General features: G+C 36.0%; 1 protein-coding gene across 1 annotated transcript in view; it reads left to right on the plus strand.

Moving 5' to 3' along the window:
- Positions 1-18272, plus strand: part of WDR25 (WD repeat domain 25) — a 63329-nt gene that overhangs the window by 4485 nt on the left and 40572 nt on the right.

An 18272-nucleotide genomic window follows, 5' to 3' on the forward strand; every position in this document is an offset into this window, starting at 1 on the left:
TAATGACCATCTTCATCCAGACTTTGATTTTATTTCCATAGGCTATCTTGATTCCTTTGGTTTTCTCTATTTTCCTCCATTGATGGTAAAAGTGGCACATTTGTCCAATTCAAACTCCATTGGCTGTATATATGGACAGTGTTGAGCAGTGATTTATTTGAACAGTGTTATTATTATGGTTGGCCGCATGGTCTTCCAGATGTTTAGACTAGATTTGGTGTTTTTATCCCCCTACTAATTATTCTTATTATTTCAGTAATCAAGCCACTTCTTACTTCCTACTTTGTGGTCTAAAAACTTAAATGACAAGAAGCCTTGTTCTAAATAAGAAATAAGTATGTTTCCTAATTTAAATGTGAGAGGCATATATTGCAATAAGTACATGAGAGATATGCTAAAATGGTCTCTTGAATTCCTTTTTAAAAATGCTGATTTGCAACTGGTATTTAGACAATCAGGATTTAAAATTAGAAGGCCAATTTTCTTTCCAGTAAATCAAGGATTGAGAATTATTGGATAAAACCACACATACACATATAATGCATATAATCATATAAATGTTGAAAAACTTCTGGATACTGGAACTTGAGTAATTCCTGTTTAATTGTTTTGTGGAATAACTATTGTAGAGGTTTGTTTATTTTTTAAAAAAGTGATTAGTACTGTTACTTTTGTTCTTACTGTTGTCCTGTAACTTTAAAGCCAGTAGAGGGCACAGTTAGATTAAATATAAATGTTGCAAGTCTAGAATCCTAACTGCAATTTGCTTCTCAGCTTGGTCTGTCATTGCAAAAAGGCTACTTTGTAATAGACGGCAACATACGGTTTAAGGTCATTATTGCATTTAATTTGAGAAGGAATTTTAGTTACTTTAAAGCAATTGCAAGGATCAAAAATATGTTTATTTTTCTGTCTCGTTTTCTAAATGTAGTTTTCCTAAATTCATTTGTACTAATGAAGTTTAGTACAAGTAGTTTTCGAGTTACAACCATAATTGAGTCCAAAATTTATGTTGCTAAATGAAACATTTGTTAAGTGAGTTTGCCCAGTGGTGAAATCCAAATTTTTTTACTACCGGTTCTGTGGGCATGGCTTGGTGGGCGTGGCAGAGGAAGGATACTGCAAAATCTTCATTCCCACCCCACTCCAGGGGAAGGATACTGCAAAATCTCTATTCCCTGCCCACTCCTGGGGGAAGGATATTGCAAAATCTCCATTCCCACTCTGGGGCCAGCCAGAGGTGGTATTTGCCGGTTCTCTGAACTACTCAAAATTTCCGCTACCTGTTTTCCAGAACCTGTCAGAACCTGCTGGATTTTACCCCTGAGTTTGCCCCATTTTATGAATTTTCTTGCCACGGTTGTTAAGTGAATCATTGCATTTGTTAAGTTAGCATGTGGATGCTGCAACGGTTGTAAGTGTGAAAACCGGTCATAAGTCACTTTTTCAAGTGCCATTGTAATCACTGAATAGGGATTGTGTTTGTGTGTATGCAATTATAGGTATGTTGTCTCTACCAACTGTTTTGTTTCGTGTAGCTAATAGAATGAAACAGAATATCTAACCATATTTACTCAGTTGATGTATGTTTAGGGAGAACCGAATTTAACTTCCCACAATATTCATCTTGCTGGACACTATAAAGAAAAAATGCAGAATATAATTATAACAAAATTATTATTAAATATAATAACATCTATTATAAAACTTATTATATTTAATATAATATTATTAAATATTATATGGTGCAGTGCTTAGAATGCAATACTGCAGGCTAAACTCACTGTTCACACCAGGAGTTTGATTCTGAGCGGCTCAAGGTTGACTCAGCCTTCCATCCTTCCAAGGTCAGTAAAATGAGGACCCAGATTATTGGGGGAAATATGGTAACATTGTAAACCGCTTAAAGAGGGCTGTAAAACACTGTGAAACAGTATATAAGTCTTAAGTGCTATTGCTATTACTTACTATTATTGGTTCAAGAAATTGTTTCACGTATTTATTTCATTTATATAATCCTTATCCAGGAGTTATGAATGTTTAGCTATAGTGTCTGCTACTATGTACTGCTGTACAGTAATTTTTATTTCTTTTGATTCTAAGTTCATTTAACCTAAAATTATCAGAAAGTTAGGCTTCTTCCTATTTTTATTCATTATGAAAAATTACGAAGTATGTTTAGAAAAATTGTATATGCGGAAGAAAGCCTCTCTTTCCCGTTCTTTGCATGCAATAAAATTAATGACAGAATAATTCCAAAGGAGATCTCTTTCTAGAAATATGTTCTTTTTATCATTACTCTGAGAATAATGGTTATTCATGTTCAGAAAGCACTTTTCCTTAGAGAAGCATTCTGAGATTGAACAGCATACTGTAAAGAGAAAATATATACAGTATATGATTGAGATCTATTAGTAAATCATGATTTATGAATGAGCTACTTACGATAAAGCACTTTGCATGTGGCAAAGTGCTTGAAAAGAAATTAATAATGCATAGATAGCTCAGGGTTACAGTTTTTATTTTATCATCTGTCTTCTTTTCTGATAGGAGAGAATGTTTGCCACCTTGGCGAATTAATTAAGAAAGGAACTATTTCATGCAGGAAGAAGTACAGATTTTGTTCATTTTGTGGGTAAAGAAGAGAACCCACTTTTTCTATTCTTAATGTGCAATCAAATGTTGAAGCAAAGTCTTCAGGGGAAAAGTAAAAGGGTTCTGAGGTTCTAAAAGTTGCAGCATATAAATTGATCCAGATGTCTGCATAATGAAAAAGGCCTCCAACTTTCTGCCCTGGATGAAGCACTAATATCATGCAGAATTTACATATTCTTGTAAGTCCTTCTTCCTCATCCTGTGCCTTTCAGAGCTGCATCAGAATTGTTCATACACATATGTAGATCTCTGCTTATTTTCAAGCCTTTAGCTGCTTAGAACCTAAAGTGTTGTTGGTCCAAAATTGAAATTATCTGCTTTTTGCACATCAAAGATATATTGTAAATCAAAGTTGTTCTGTTTGAACATACTTTCAGTCCTTATTGTTTCTGGGTGCCTAATTTATGTGTTTTATTTTTTATTTAGGTGATTTCAGACTCTATATTTTATCCAATTGTTACTTGCCCAGAGTCTATTAGGATTGGGATGAGAAATAAATACTGGAAAATAAATCATCAGAATAATTGCTTTGTTTGTGCAATCTTACATAAAAAGCATCCTTCTCTTTATTTAAAAGGCTCATTTCATGTACATATTTAGAGACACTCAGTACAGTGTTGACAGATAATGGTTTGGATTGGAAAGTGGTGTTATTATGAAAGCATATTTTTCAAGTAGTCTTCATTGAAATCAATGGCAGTGAAACAGAAATAGCAATTAGCAATTGCTATTTAGCAGTCTTAGCAATTTTTTAATGAACTGTCTGAAACATTTTGTCTCCGGACATTACAATTTCTATGAAAACGGAAAGTTGTCATTGACAAGCACAGTTCTATATTTTTCATTGTCCCTGATAAAGTTTATAGTAGTACTTAGCACTTAGTATTAAAGATTTGACCTAAATGTTCCCTTTCTAAAGAATCTTATAAATGCTTATGCATTTGCAACTATGTGAGCTTTACGTACAAGTAATGTTACGTACACTTAAAATTAGATAATCTTTTAACATTTAAATAATACTGTTTATATTGTTGATGTCAAAGCCTAAGATGATATGTATAGTGATTCAAAAGAAATCCTTGCACATCTGCTATTAGGAAATGTATACATTGTATATTTCATACTGTGCAATTCCAGTTTTGACATGCCACTTCATGGGTGATATTGTGGTAAAATACAGACAAATAGGGAATTGATTTCCCAAGAGGATTATTTAGGTTAAAACAATTTGCTTGAAACCATGTGGGTACTTGAACCCTTTGGGGTTAATAATGTAATTCTTAACCATCACTTTCCTGGAACTTTACCATAAATTTTAGCATATTAAATTGATTCCATCCTCAATATATCTATATCCATGCCTACAGGAGCTAGACTGCAAATGTCTGGATAACCAGCAATGGGCACCAAAGAATTATATTTTCTGTATTTTTTTTGTCAACTAATATTTTTAGCCATAATAAATGCATTTCATTATCTTGCTTTTCTGCCTAGAACTATGCAAAGTGTAAATGAATAAATGATGGATGGATAGATTTTATGTGGTTGGTCTATCTGAATCTAATGAATCATATTTTGAAGAGTTTCATTTTGGAAACTGTTTGTTTAAAAGGATTCTTAGTTTTAAATAAGTGGTTGGGCTTTAACGGCTGTGGAAAATCCCACTCAGAGTTTAGATCAATTTAGCGAAGTGCAATTACGTTAATATAATTTAATTTAATACATTAAAAATAAGTTCATATTAGAAAGATATTCCTTTATGCTTGTTTGGAAATTGCTTATCATTCCTCCTTTAATTTTCCTCTGAGCTTGTGGTATTCCTTTACAATTTTTGTTGATCATTTCATATAGAGCATATAGAGTGGTGGGTTCTTCCCGGTTCGGACCGGTTCTGCCAAGCCGGTAGCGATATGACGCTATGACGTCACCGAACTGGTTCTGCTCCCCCGCCCTCCCACCCCCCGCGTTATGCTTACCTTTTATTTGGTCCCACCCCCCCATCTATTGCTGCCTCCTGAGTCCCAACTGATGGGCTATAAGGAAAAAAACTGTTTAAACTCTTGCCGTGGGGCTTCAAAGGGCCGCCCTACAGCTGATCAGTGGTAAAAGGCAGTTTGGTGGTAGACCAGTGCCTCCAAAAACAAATGAGTAGACCGGTGCCTGCAAAAATAAATGGGTAGACCAGTGCCTGCAAAAATACATGAGTAGACCAGTGCCTGCAAAAATAAATGGGTAGACCGGTACAGCTCTGCAAGCAGTTAAAAGTCTGGTAGACCAGTACCTCTGCTAAATCCTAAAGAATTGTCACCTGACCATCAAGCCACGCCCACAAAATAAGTCACGCTCACAGAACCGGTAGTAAAAATGTTTAGAACCCACCCCTGATTGAAAGCATTTTTACATGAGAACTTCAGAAACTTTGCACATTTATTTATTGAGATTCAGGAATGATTTATGTGTTACAGAGGCAAATGAGGAGGCTGAGAAAAACACGTATCATTTTTGGACTTCGATCATTGTGCTAGGGACTTAAGCAATCGCTATGGTTTCCTTCAGTCTCATAATTGGCAGAAAGCAAAGTGTAACCTGTAGTCTTTTGTCAGGAAAGAAATTGTGCTAGGTTCATGGTGGATCAGATTAATATTAGCATCGGCAAACCATGTTAAATTTAAAATTGATAATAGATAACTTATGTTCTATGCAAGGTTTCAGCAGACTTACAATTTTAGATATACCATGCTTTGCCTCTGAGTGGAGTGTTTGACTTTGTATCCCCCCAAATAGGCAGAACAAAGAATTAAAAAGGACTAGGCAGAAACAAATTAACATTAAACTTAAATTGATTAAATCTATGGATTTATTTCTATGTGCATTTATAATTCATTTGGCAGTTTTGGTAAGGGATCTGGGGACTGCATGTTTCACTTGGAGATTCAGTTTGTGTTCCTCTGTTAGATCAATTTCTGAGCAATTAAGGCACACTGAACTTGGTGAGACTTGATTTGAGTAGACAGGCAGAGAATGCATTTTTAATCCTACCTTTTAGTAGTTTTTCATGCTATGGTTTTGCTTGCTTGTATTTGCTGAATTTGGTGTACTCTCGAATTGATGACGATGTGGAATGAAAAGCAGTGTATAGACAGTTAAAAATAAATACATCCAATATTTGAAAAACAACCTGAAAAACAGCTGTCAAATTGGCAATTTGTAAGCCTAAAATTAAATGCTATCTTTAACTCATATACCTACAAAAGTCCATTTTCTTTTCATGTCATTTATTATTTCTGTAGAATGACTAATTGCTATAATGTAAAACATTTGATTTCAGCTAATCAATGCTATCTTTTAACCTGATTTCTCAGTGCTGAAGAACCTGAATTTCATCATTCCAAAGGTTATGTGGGGATTTTGTAAGGTAATGTGAAAATGGAAATGAAATCAAAATGTGCATATGTGTGTGTGGGAGAGATAGAGGTAGAGGGACAGCAAGCATGTATAATATTGATTTTTTCCCCCTTCCATCATGTTCTTGTATTGAAAAACTCTGCTGGAAATCTCCCTGGGAATGCTCTTAATCATTGATAGGCAGGTTTGTGGTGCTGGTTTTTCAGTGGAAACTTACTTTTTTTTCTTTTCTTTTTCTTTCTTGTGTCAAAAATCTTTTAAAATAGCTGCTAAAAGGAAGAAGCCAAAGTATAAGAATTTTAATAACCTGCATGAAACTTCTTCCATTTGCTAATCATGGATCATATCAGTGCAACTACGGAATGGTCTTGATAGAAAAGTTCACATTTTGTTTATATTGTGGTATTGAGATCATCAAGGGAAAAGTTCTACTTTCTGATTTTTTTCTGTTTTAATATCTTTTTGTATGTTTAGTTTTATTCTTTTATATTTATAAATATATACACATCTTGTTAAAATGCCAGTTTTCAGGTGTTAAAATGCCAATTTTGAGATGTAAAAAAATCAGACCAAGATAAATCACTTCAGAATTTTTTCACCTTTTTTAATATATATATAATTTATAAAAATTTATACACACACTGTATACAGTAAAAGCTGTGCAGTTCAATTGAAAAACTTGACAACAAATATTATATTCCTATACGCTGCTTGTTTCAACATTACTGTTGAATGTCTACAACTAATTGCTCACCTCCAGCTAAAAGGCAGATGATAACCTTCCTCTCTTTTTAAATAATTTAGATGTCTATAATTTTTTATTGTTTTTCTAATGATTATGGAATGAGAACCAGTTTGGTGTAGTGGTAAAGGCACCAGGCTAGAAACTGAGAGACTATGAATTCTAGCCCTGCCTTAGAAAGAAGCCAGCTGGGGCCAATCACCTTGTGTCTCAGCCCTAGGAAACTAGCAATGGAAAACCACTTCCGGTAGACCATTTTATATATGTTTTCTTCTACCATTGGCACCTCCCCCCTGCGTGACTAGCTAAAATGTTTCCTGGGACATCTTCCTGGTGTTGGAAATGCGGTTACAGTAATGGAACTTACTTTCATCAATGGTGGACCTGCCCGCAGGTGGTTAAATATTGGAAAAAAATATGGCAGTGGATTTTGGAAATTACACAGATCAATTTGGAATTGAGGCCCGAGACTTTCCTGTTGGGGGCAAAACCTTTGAATGTTAAATCAGGTATATGGTTCTTGTTGATTCATATTATTACTGCAGCAAGATTAGCGTTTGCGCAGGAGTGGAAAAATCAATACTTACCGATGGATTTGAAAATAATATATAAAATTAATGAGTCTGCGGAATCAGATAGATTAACTAGATTGATCAATGGTAAAAAAGATTCAGAATTTTATAACAGTTGGAAATTATGGTACGATTGGGTCCAGAAAAGGTGGGATAGAATAGATATATGATGGCAAGTATGTATGTATAAAGAAATGACTTTATATTTATGGACAATGTACTCACATTACACCATGGTGGCAGAATTGTATATTTCATTTGTGTATTGATGTATAGAATATATTAATAAAATAAAAAAATTAAAAAAAAGAAAACCACTTCCAAAATCTTGCAAAGAAAACTGGATGGACTTGTCCATGCAGTGTTAGGATTCAACATTGTCTCAAAGGCAATAACAACAACAAAATTATTATGGGGATATACATTGTTCTAGTATGTTCGTACTCTCTCTCTTTATTTTATAATTTGACACTGGTATTTCATTGTTCAACCATTGCAGGTTCCCCTATCTTTTTAGAACAGTTCAAACTTTTTATTATTAGCCAAGATATATGTACTGTATGTTTGTGTGTGTGTCCATGTGTGTCTAACCCTGTTTCTGAAAGGCTCAGCTTGGGGAAGGTAGGCTTTATCTATACTGTCTCTGAATTCTGTTGAATCCCATTCTTTGTCTCCCAAGAGGGAACTCAGCGTTAAATCCTAGTTTTGGGGAAAAGTCCTAGATACATACCTGAAAATTTTCTGGAGTAACATACAGATATAATCTGGCAGCAAAGAAATTAAGAGTGATGATACTATAGTTTTTATGACTTTTTTTTTTTTAAAGACAGTAGCATACAATATTTTTACTATTTTTTATAAATATATGGAATCTTAAGCAGATCTGTAGTTTTTAATGGTAGATATAAATTAAATGTCATATTTATCCTTGCTGGAATGCTTGTTCTGAAAACAATAACAAGAAGTTATACATCTGGATTTCTAACTAATATAGCAATTGCATTGTTCTGGAAATATGTGATCCAGTTAGGTTGTCTCTCAGAAGCAAGGCTTAGCATTCAATCTTTAATTGGTAGATTCTGTGAATACATTTTTCGTTTATGTTTACAAAATACATTGTAGCCATAATGATATGCTCAAATAGCCTGCTAGTGTTAGAGGCCAGCTACTGTGATTGTTATGCTTGAGGTGTCAAGTATAAGTTTCAAGCCACACACTTTTATTTCAGATGAAGCTTCGTCTCTTTTAATAAATGATTATTGTCTGAAAGTGGGTAGAACCATCTCCATTTTGCAGATTGCATGAAGATCTGGTCCTCGGTGTATTAGAGTAATGAAATAAATAGAGCTAGATAACTAGTTTCATTTATTGTATTATATAAAAAATAAATACTCTTTACTTCAGAGGAGTCAAAGGATTGCATTACAACAGACACATACGTGTGTGTGCATACACAACTTCTATGAAAGCTGCTAAAGTCTGACGATACTTTTAGGTTTTACGTGTTCCCTGAATAAGAAGAGAACGGCCTCAAACCTTCCCCAACCTCTAGGCTGAGGAAGTTTTAGTTTTATGAATGAAATCAGGTAAGAATGGCTGCTGTTGCAGAAGTTATGTTTTCAGGCTGGCAGATGGGAAATAATGCCTGGGGTAACTTTTTTGCTTTATTTTTATAACATCATACTCCCAGCAGACTCCTGGTAGAGCGCAGCATGAAAACACAAAATTAAACATGCTTAAGATACTAAAAATACATTGTTTATTGGCATCTCCCAACAGCAAGATATATTAAGCCTTTCTTAACAGTTCCATTTTCACTGTCTCTGGAGGCAAGGACCATCACTAAAAAGCATGGACTTTTAGCCCCATCCTCTGAATCTTTTGCCTCATCCTCACATAGGAACTGTGAACTCTTTGCTTCAAACTGTTCTGCTTGTAACAGACCGTTAAGTTTAAGGTGCCTGGATATCAAACCATGCAGGAGTTTATAGGTCAAAAACAATATTTTGAATGGCACCTGGAAGCCAATTGATAGTTCAGATAAATTTCTGTGGTTTACAAACTACAGTGGCCATAGTTAACTAAACTCTAAACCATAAGCAAACTACATCATGGCTTATATTCAATGGTAGACAATCAATACCAGATAAACAGTCTGATATGAAACACTACCCTAATCAATGAAGAAATCATATCCCAACCAGGTGTTACATGTAGTCTACCAGTAAATTGCTCTCTCTCATGCACTAATGATGATGCCTAACCTGGTACAGGTAGTTCTCCCTTAACAACCAGCAACTCCATTGCTAAGTGACACAGTCATTAAGCGAGGCATGTGACTGCACTGGACTGCAACCTCACTTCAATTAAGTGAATCATCCATAGTCATTAAGAGAGATATCATGTGACCATGATTTGTGATTTTATTCCATTGACTGACTGTTGGAAGTCAGCTGTGATGTGCACAAATGGCAATGTGTGACTGTGGATGTTGCAAGAGTCATAGACATCTGAGGGTTGCAAAGCACTCAAATCTTGATGATGAGACCACAGGAATGTCGTGATAATCATAAGTGTGAAGACCGGTCTCAAAGTCACCTTTTCAGCACTGTGGTACCTTCAAAAAGTTGCTAAACAGAGCAATCATTAAGTAATGTCTGTAATGAAACAACCAAGCTCAGAGAATACCCACAATCTAATAATGCAGTATATTAAATAGATCAACTGGATTTGTTTCTGACAAATCGTGTGGAATTGTATTTACCTTAAAGCTGCCATGATGGACATTTATATTTTAATTTTAAACATAAAATTAATCCATACATGCACTGATTTGAAAGAACATAAAAACGTTATAATCTTATTTAGGAATGTGAATTATTGAAGAAAGTTTGTTAGTATCTTGAACATATTTAAATATTAAACATGATTAAACTTTAAAAAGAGACTTTTGGCAGTCCATTGAAAATGAAAACATTAATGAAAAGAAGGAACTATGTAAGTTGCTAAGATAAAAATCTAGCTAGTTAATATTTGCAGATCTTTGATTCATTCTGCACTGGTAAGCCTGACTTGGTGTCTTGAAATCTCTTGGTAGATTATCTAATATATTTGAATATTTAGGAACTGATAGTGTTTGCTTCTATGGTGTACTGCAATTTATTGATTTATCACACTTAGAAACCATCCAACTCCCTCACTGAGTAACTCTGGGTGATGTACAAGTAAAATGTTAAAAACATAAAAACTGAATATAAAAAAATTAAAATTCAAAGTAAAAGCAAGGATGATTAAAATTCAATATTGAATATTAATTAAAAGGTGAGGGAGCGGCTTCAGTAATTATACTGCTAGATTCTCAGACACTCTTGACTTGCTTACAATTCTCTAAAGAGCTAGTATTTTAAAATTAATATAGTAAGGGGTAAGGTATCATACTGTACGATCATGGACTACTGGCAGGGACCATCTAGCTGTTCATGTAAAAATAACATAGATATACCTCTAAGTCATAGGTTGAAACTATATGCTACATGAGACAAGTTCTTTATTAAAGAATATTTCATTTCTTTTTGTTTTTGGAGAGAAATAATGGTTGGAATTAAAACATGTGATTCTTTTCTTATTGAAATGACCTATTGTTTAAGAAAAAAACCTTGGTATTGTGATAATTGAATCACATTCATGTAAGCAAATTTTGTATGTGCTGTGGGTTTAGTCACATTTTTAATGTTAAAGTTGGCTAGGCACAGCTTCATTGAAAATTTGAGCTCAGAATGCCATATTTTCAGGTAAGAAGTATGTCTAATTTTCTAGAGCAAAAAAAATCTTGATTACAGTTTTAATGATAGCTTAAGTGGTGTTTTCAGATGTCTAGCAATCAAGGTCTTGTAGCAGACAACTTGAATTATCCCTGGATCTATTCATGATCACATTAGGATGTTCTAAATGGAAATGTTCCCATATTGCTAGTTAATTAACATTAATTACTAAATACTATACTTAACTGTTGATGTTTCTTGCCTATCAACTTCAGTATTAATATATTTAACCCATTTTTATAGTAACTGACATTAGATAACTCAGAATTAAACACAACAGGCCATAGATACAGGATTTTGGTAAATTACAAAGCAGACATTCCTGAGTCAAATTAGTAAATTTAGGAAAAAATAATACAATAGCCCAGTGATGGTTAACCTTTTCGACACTGAATGCTGAAACTGGAGCACATATACACACACACGTGCCTGAGTGCTGGAACTTAAAAAGGAGCAGCTGACCGGTGCGCATGGGTGCGGTGGCCAGTTGCTCTTCCGGGTTCCATCGCGTGCATGCGCACTGTCTAGATGCTCTCTTCCAGGTTCCGGTGCACATGCTGGCCTTCAAAGATCATTGGCCGGTGCGCATGTGTGTGACGGAATCCGGAAGAGCAGCTGGTTATGGTGTGCGTGCCCACAGAGAGGCCTCTTCATGCCACCTCTGGCACATGTGCCATAGGTTCGTCATCATGGCAATAGCCAATAACATTACAAATAATATCAGTAGCTATTACTATGTTTGAGATATTCTTATTCATGTTTTGTTTTGTATTTAGTTTCTTCCATTGAGTCAGTTTTCAACAATTCTAAATATGAACGTTTCTTCAATCAGACTGTTAAATGGGCATGATTTTCTTTGTTACAGGTAATGTAGTTTTAATTACCATGTTTTTATCTTTAGTTTTAAAATCCTTTTTTTTCTATTTCTATTTCTATTTCTGTATTTTCTTTTTATGCTGACATTTTGTTTAGGAATATTAATGCTGATTATAAACAAATGAAATCTCAAAATTTGATTCCCTCCTCAAGCCAGTGCACAGATTTTGATCATGTTTTATATTGTATAAATTCCAGAGTTCCTAAATTTTGTACTGCTCCCCTCAATTTGATCCTGACATTAGCAGACAGTTTTATAAACTTTTGAAAATAACGTTAGTTTAATCATTTAAAAGTCCTATTTTTCTTTTGTAGCCAATTTGATTTTATAAGATTTGTGTTTTGTGCTGGCACCCCAAAGTGGTATATCATTTATATCATTATTTTATTTTATTACATTTAAATTACCCCATAGCAAAGCTTAAAAGAAGATGGAAAAGAGAGAAGATGCTTTTGAATTATATGCTGTAGTTTGATTCTACAACAATGAATAATAGACTGTTGTGCACTGCAGCTAGATTCAATTGATTATTGTAATTCCCTCACCACCACTCCCCCACCAATCAAAGACCACACAGGCATATGGAAATAATCCTGAAGCTTCAGATGTTACAAACCCCCCCTTTTTTAGAAGTTAGATCTAATTGCTTTTTGAATATTGGTAAAGATAGAGCTCTTTTGAAGAGGTTTTGGTGATCAGCTGTATTAACATTATCTGTTTCCTGATTAATAGTATTTTGTATTGACGCCATTTTTTTAATTTAAATAATTGTTTTTAACTATAATCTTAATTCATGATTGTTTATTTAACCTGGAAGTGGATTATGGTTTTAATTCTATGATTTCGTTGTTAACTACTGGGAGTTCCTATAGAGTATGGTAGTGTATACATTTGATAAATATAATTGGCCTGTATTACTTGATTTATATTCTTACTTATTGTAGAATTAACAATAAAATACTATACGTATTGGTTAAAACTAGGTTCAAATTATCTTACTTTGGACGTTATGCAAAGATCTAGCTCTCTGAAGAAAGCTCTATTGCTGGGAAAGGTGGAAGGAAAGAGAAAAAGAAGATAACCAGCATCTAACTGAATGGCACCCAATAAGGAATTTGCTCTATTTTGAACCAGTTGGATTGATCTCCAAAGATATTGGCATGTAAAACACATTGCAGTAGTCCAACTATTATGGTAATAAGACATGAGTCAGTATAGGAAGATTCTCCATTTCCCTGATGGGTGATCTGAGATTGGGCATAACCCTCTTGGCCACCGTCTTCATCTGCCCATTCAACAGTAGCTTCAAATTCAGGAGGATTCCCAAATTGCAGACCAGTGACTACATGTAGAAGTAACTAAAAGGGGAGAGTGGACTGAATGCTGCAGCAATTACTAGGCCAAACTCTCTCCTCACCACCAGTTGGAATAGTTGATTGAGGAAGAAGCCTATTTCCAATTCCCAACCCTCACAACAGGATGTTGCGGCTGATGACATCAGAGGTTGCTACCGACCTGATAAACCTGGCAGGAGCTACCTGCCAGATTGCTGGTAAATTTCCCAAGTTCCCTCTGAAAACTGTTCTGATCCATCAGGCATCTAAGGCAGGTCATTCTAGTAAATCTCACCACCATGTGCAGATTCCTGATGGCAACCAGTCTTATGTAGACTAGGAAGTGATCTCTATCCAGAATGCAGCATGACCCCTCAGAAGTGAAAACGAGCCAATATTTGTCTGCCTGCAAGATTCAGGCCAGAGATGACCCGGGACAGCCCATGATTGCCATGGAGGTCACAGTCTTATCATCTCCAACCTAGCACTGAGGACATAGAAGTTTAAACTACCCAACTCTAAAAGTGAGGAATTAAGTCAGGTATCTTGAAAAGAAATTGATTGGAGCATTAAGGTGACCAATATACCAGAAGGATACTCAGCTTATCTCTGTGTTCCAGTTTAACATGCAGATATTCACAACCTATCACTTTTGTGTGAGATATCATTTGGTTACTCTTCTGATATAGAATTCTTTGTTAGCTACAAATAAGTTGACTGTTTACTTGAAAATGCAGCACTCTTGAGTTTATGCATGCAAAATATGCAATAACTGGAATTAAAAAATTGTAGACATTATAACAGATGGGTCATAACCTAAAACTGAAATAGAACATAAAATGACTATTAACTTCTGTCATTTTTTCTTTATTAACAGAATAATTTTAACTAAAAACATACTAATTTATTTATATAAAGGATTTTTAAAAGCAATCGGCACATTCCTTAGGAAGATGAAGTAAGTTCATATTTATATAAAAAAAAGCATTTGGAAATGGATGGCAATATTTACACATAACACAGAACAGAAGAAAGATCCAATTTGTAAAATGCCTGGGAATTCAAGTGGTAAATTTAGTAAAGGATAATCTAAATGAGCAAATAAACACTAGCTAGGATTTTTAAATATTGCTAATGATGTTTAGATGTAACTTGTAAAGAGATTTAGCTAATAAAGTTTGGTAAAGTAGAGAAATAGGACGTTGGATTTGGGTTTTTCTTCTGAATAGAATTTGGAATCAGAATTCTGAATAGAATAGGTTTCCCTAGTTTTCAATATTATTTTTTTAAATAGGAAAAAATCCACTGCAGCTGGGACTTAAACATGCTACTCTGACTATGGTGTGGCATGATCTCCCGAATACCTGCTTTAGATACTTTAAAAGTTGTTTTGAATGCATCAGATATTTAGGTAGCTGTCTGTCAGTTGACAAATAGGTCACTGAGTGCTTCAAAAGCTGGTTCAAGCAATGACAAGCTTTACTGAGGAGAGAAATGTGCCTTCTTTCCTATAGGGATTATCTCTGTTAGCAGCCATTAGTTCATTTTTCTTGCTGTTTGGTTTATTCTCCCTGGGTGGATTTAAGACACAGAGAGGAAAAGTATAAGGTTATGTGCATAGTCTACAAATTTGGAGTGGTGTTGATTGTCTCTTGACATCTCTTCAGTGAAAGTTCTAAATATCTTGCAATCAAAGTCAGAGGGACAATCAATTTAGTGCAAATAAGGGCTATAGTGTCTCTACTTCCCCAGGGATATTTCTGCAATAACTCCTGGCTTCTGAAAATCCCTGTCATGAATGCTTCTTAAGAAGTTAAAATTAAAAAATTTGTTAACCCTGGTAGCTGCTCTTGTCTGTTGGGCAAAGACTGTATAGTTTGATCTGTCAGGATTTAAAGATCGAGGGGTGGATTATTCTGCCTTCGTCATGCAGGCTGGACTGTTTTTCAAGTGATTTTCTCTACTTTTTTAATTATTGAAAACTGTTGCCTGGCATGTGCTTTATAGTGATATGGCCATATTAAAAAGGCAGATAGTGAGAGAACTAAAAGCACATTCTGATGGTGTTAAAAATTACTTTGAGGGTGGTCGTTAGAGCAACTGGTTCACTTTCTCCCAGCATGAAAACTGTAATTCCAGATAGCTTTATGAGTAGTGTTACAGCCAATATTGTTAATGAAAAATGTAATGCACAGAGTGATGCTGCTCATTCTACAAGCTGTTTACCATGTTAATAATCACATAGTGCATGTGTGAGATCCTAAATGAACAATTGCTAAATCTACCAAATATTTTAGAAAGTCTGTGTAAGTACAACATATATAAGTAAGTATTTCGATACTTGTAAGTCTCAAAGGCTGGGTCTCAAAGTCTCAAAGGCTGGGTTTGATATGGCTTACAAGCAGTGGTGGGATTCAAATAATTTAACAACTGGTTCTCTCTGTTCTAATGACCGGCTGGGTGGGTGTGGCCATGGTAGATGTTGCCAGGGTGTGTGACAGGCAGCATTCGGCCTCCTGCACCTCGCTGGGAGCAAAAATGAGCCGCGGGGGGGACGACGCACCGCCCAGCTGCTCCCCGTTTTGGGCCTAGTAAGCCTCCCTGCAGTCTCCTGGGAGCAAAAACTGGCTGCGGGGAGCTGCGCCACCCCTCCTGCTTCCCGTTTTGGGCCTAGGAGGCCTCCCTACAGCCTCCTGGGAGCGAAAACAGGCCTCAGGGGGAGCATTGAACCCCCCACCCCATTTTGGGTCTAGGAGGCCTCCCTGAAGCCTCCTGGGAGTGAAAACGGGGCATGTGGGGACTCCTGGAAGGGGAGGCGTGGGACAAGTCAGCAATTTAAATACTGGTTTGCCCGAACCAGACCGAACCAGCTGAATCCCACCACTGCTTGTAAGCCATATCAAACCCAGCCTTTAAAATGAGAGCCTTTAAAAATCCTTTCATGTTATTGTAGTTGGTTGTAAAGTCAGCCAGATGTTTAGACTGGTTTTGTCATTTTTATCCACCTATTGAGTTCTTCCCAAGGACTTGGGATAGGAAGTTGTTGCTTGATAGCATTAAAGGTATTGCAGGTAAGTTGTTCCAAGTGAAGTTGCCTTTTGCAAATGACTGATGATTTTTTCAATTCTGATGGTGTTCAAACTACAATTCTTGTAGTTTTGAATTGCACCCAAGGTATCTCCTATTGTTGGTACTATTTTTGCTTTTTTTTTTTTTGCTATAGTCATCCTATTCTATTTGTATTTTGTGATTTCATCCAGTTCTTTCTCTTCCATTCTGTTGTCTACATCCATCATCCAGACTTTTCTTTCTTATCAACAGTTGTTAAGTCTTGGATGTTATGTGGCAGGTGTTTGTCTGTTTGAATTTTATGTACTAGCCATGTAACAGTTTGCCTTGCCATGTCTCCTTTCTATTTTTCACTTGATCTTTCTTGTAGGCTACTTTAGCCTCTTCGATATTCAGTAAAGCCTTCATGGTGAGATAGCTCTGATGTATCTTCTTCACTGTCCTTCAGATATTCTTTCAATGCCTTTTTTCGTTGTTGTTATTTGTCGCAGTCAGCCAGATATTTAGACTGAATTTAGCTTTTTTATCCACTTATTGAGTCATTTTCCAGAACCTGAAATGATGATAGCATTAATTTATGTACATTTAATATAGCTGCCCATTGGCATAGACTTTGGGTGGGTTACAAATATGAAAGAATCAAATCCATTAAAAATATATAACTCCATACATTAAAACAACCATACAATAACAAATCAAACCAAATCAGAATCCCCACAAGCAGATCAACTCCAGTCCTGAAATCAAAGCCAAGTCTTAAGTTCAGAATCCTAGAAGAGAGACTAACTATCTGTATTTCTGGAGGGATTGGTTGGCAGACAGATATAGTTGACGATAGATGGTTTTTTGGAATCCAGCACCCATGCAATAAAGGGCTTTATAGTAATGACCAACATCTTGAATTGAACATGGAAGCCTACTGACAACCAATCCAGCTCGTGTAGTATTAGTGACATATATATTGGGACATACAGTGACCTATCATATTGGGAGGTGATTTAAAACTGAGTATCATCAATGCATTATTGAATGCTGAATCAACAATTTCATGTAGGAATTAAACAAGAAAGAGGATAATGGCAAACTGTGAGACACTCCACCCTAAGGGACTGTGGATATGATGTCTCTGCCCATCAATACTGTGATGACCCAGGGCACAGCACAGAGATAACACAAACAGCTAGCAGTTCAAACTGCCCCTTTAGTGCTCCAAATCCCCACAAACGTTCTCACATTTTTGGCAAGTCCCTGAGCAGAGTGATAATAAACCCCCACATAAACCTCAAGCAGCCTCTGGCTGCAATTAGTCCAGCCCAGCGCTGTCTGCACCAAGGCTGCATCCCAAATATATTTGGCAAAACAAGAGCAAAGCAAGGAATTCAGGGAGCAAAAGATCCAGATAACTAGTCCAGAACGCCAACAAGGAATGTAAGGATTCTTGGCAAGTCCAAATGTTGGCGTACAACACTTCAGGAATTCAGTGTTTGTTCCCAACAAATGCTCCTCCCCATGGCGTTTCCTTAAGTCTCATTCCCCAGGTGTGCCTGGTGAAGCCGGGCGGGGCACTCTCCTCACGAGTGGCCTACTCTGTTTGTGCTGATCACGCCTTCTCTTCACTCTCCAAACCCTTGCATCAGGAGGGGGTGGTTCTTGCTCCTTGTCTGAGCTCTGTCTCTCCTGTTCATCCTGCCTCTGTTCCTCCCTGCCTTCACGCCTTACTAATTCCAAACAGCCTTGCCTGGACTGACTCTGCCCTTTCCCAGTTTCCTTCAAGGCCAATGGAGCTGCCCTCTCACT

This window comes from Pituophis catenifer, unplaced genomic scaffold (genome assembly GCF_029215685.1).
Source record: "Pituophis catenifer annectens isolate HBS135680 unplaced genomic scaffold, rPitCat1.0.hap2 SCAF_1, whole genome shotgun sequence".
NCBI classification, from domain to species: domain Eukaryota; kingdom Metazoa; phylum Chordata; class Lepidosauria; order Squamata; family Colubridae; genus Pituophis; species Pituophis catenifer.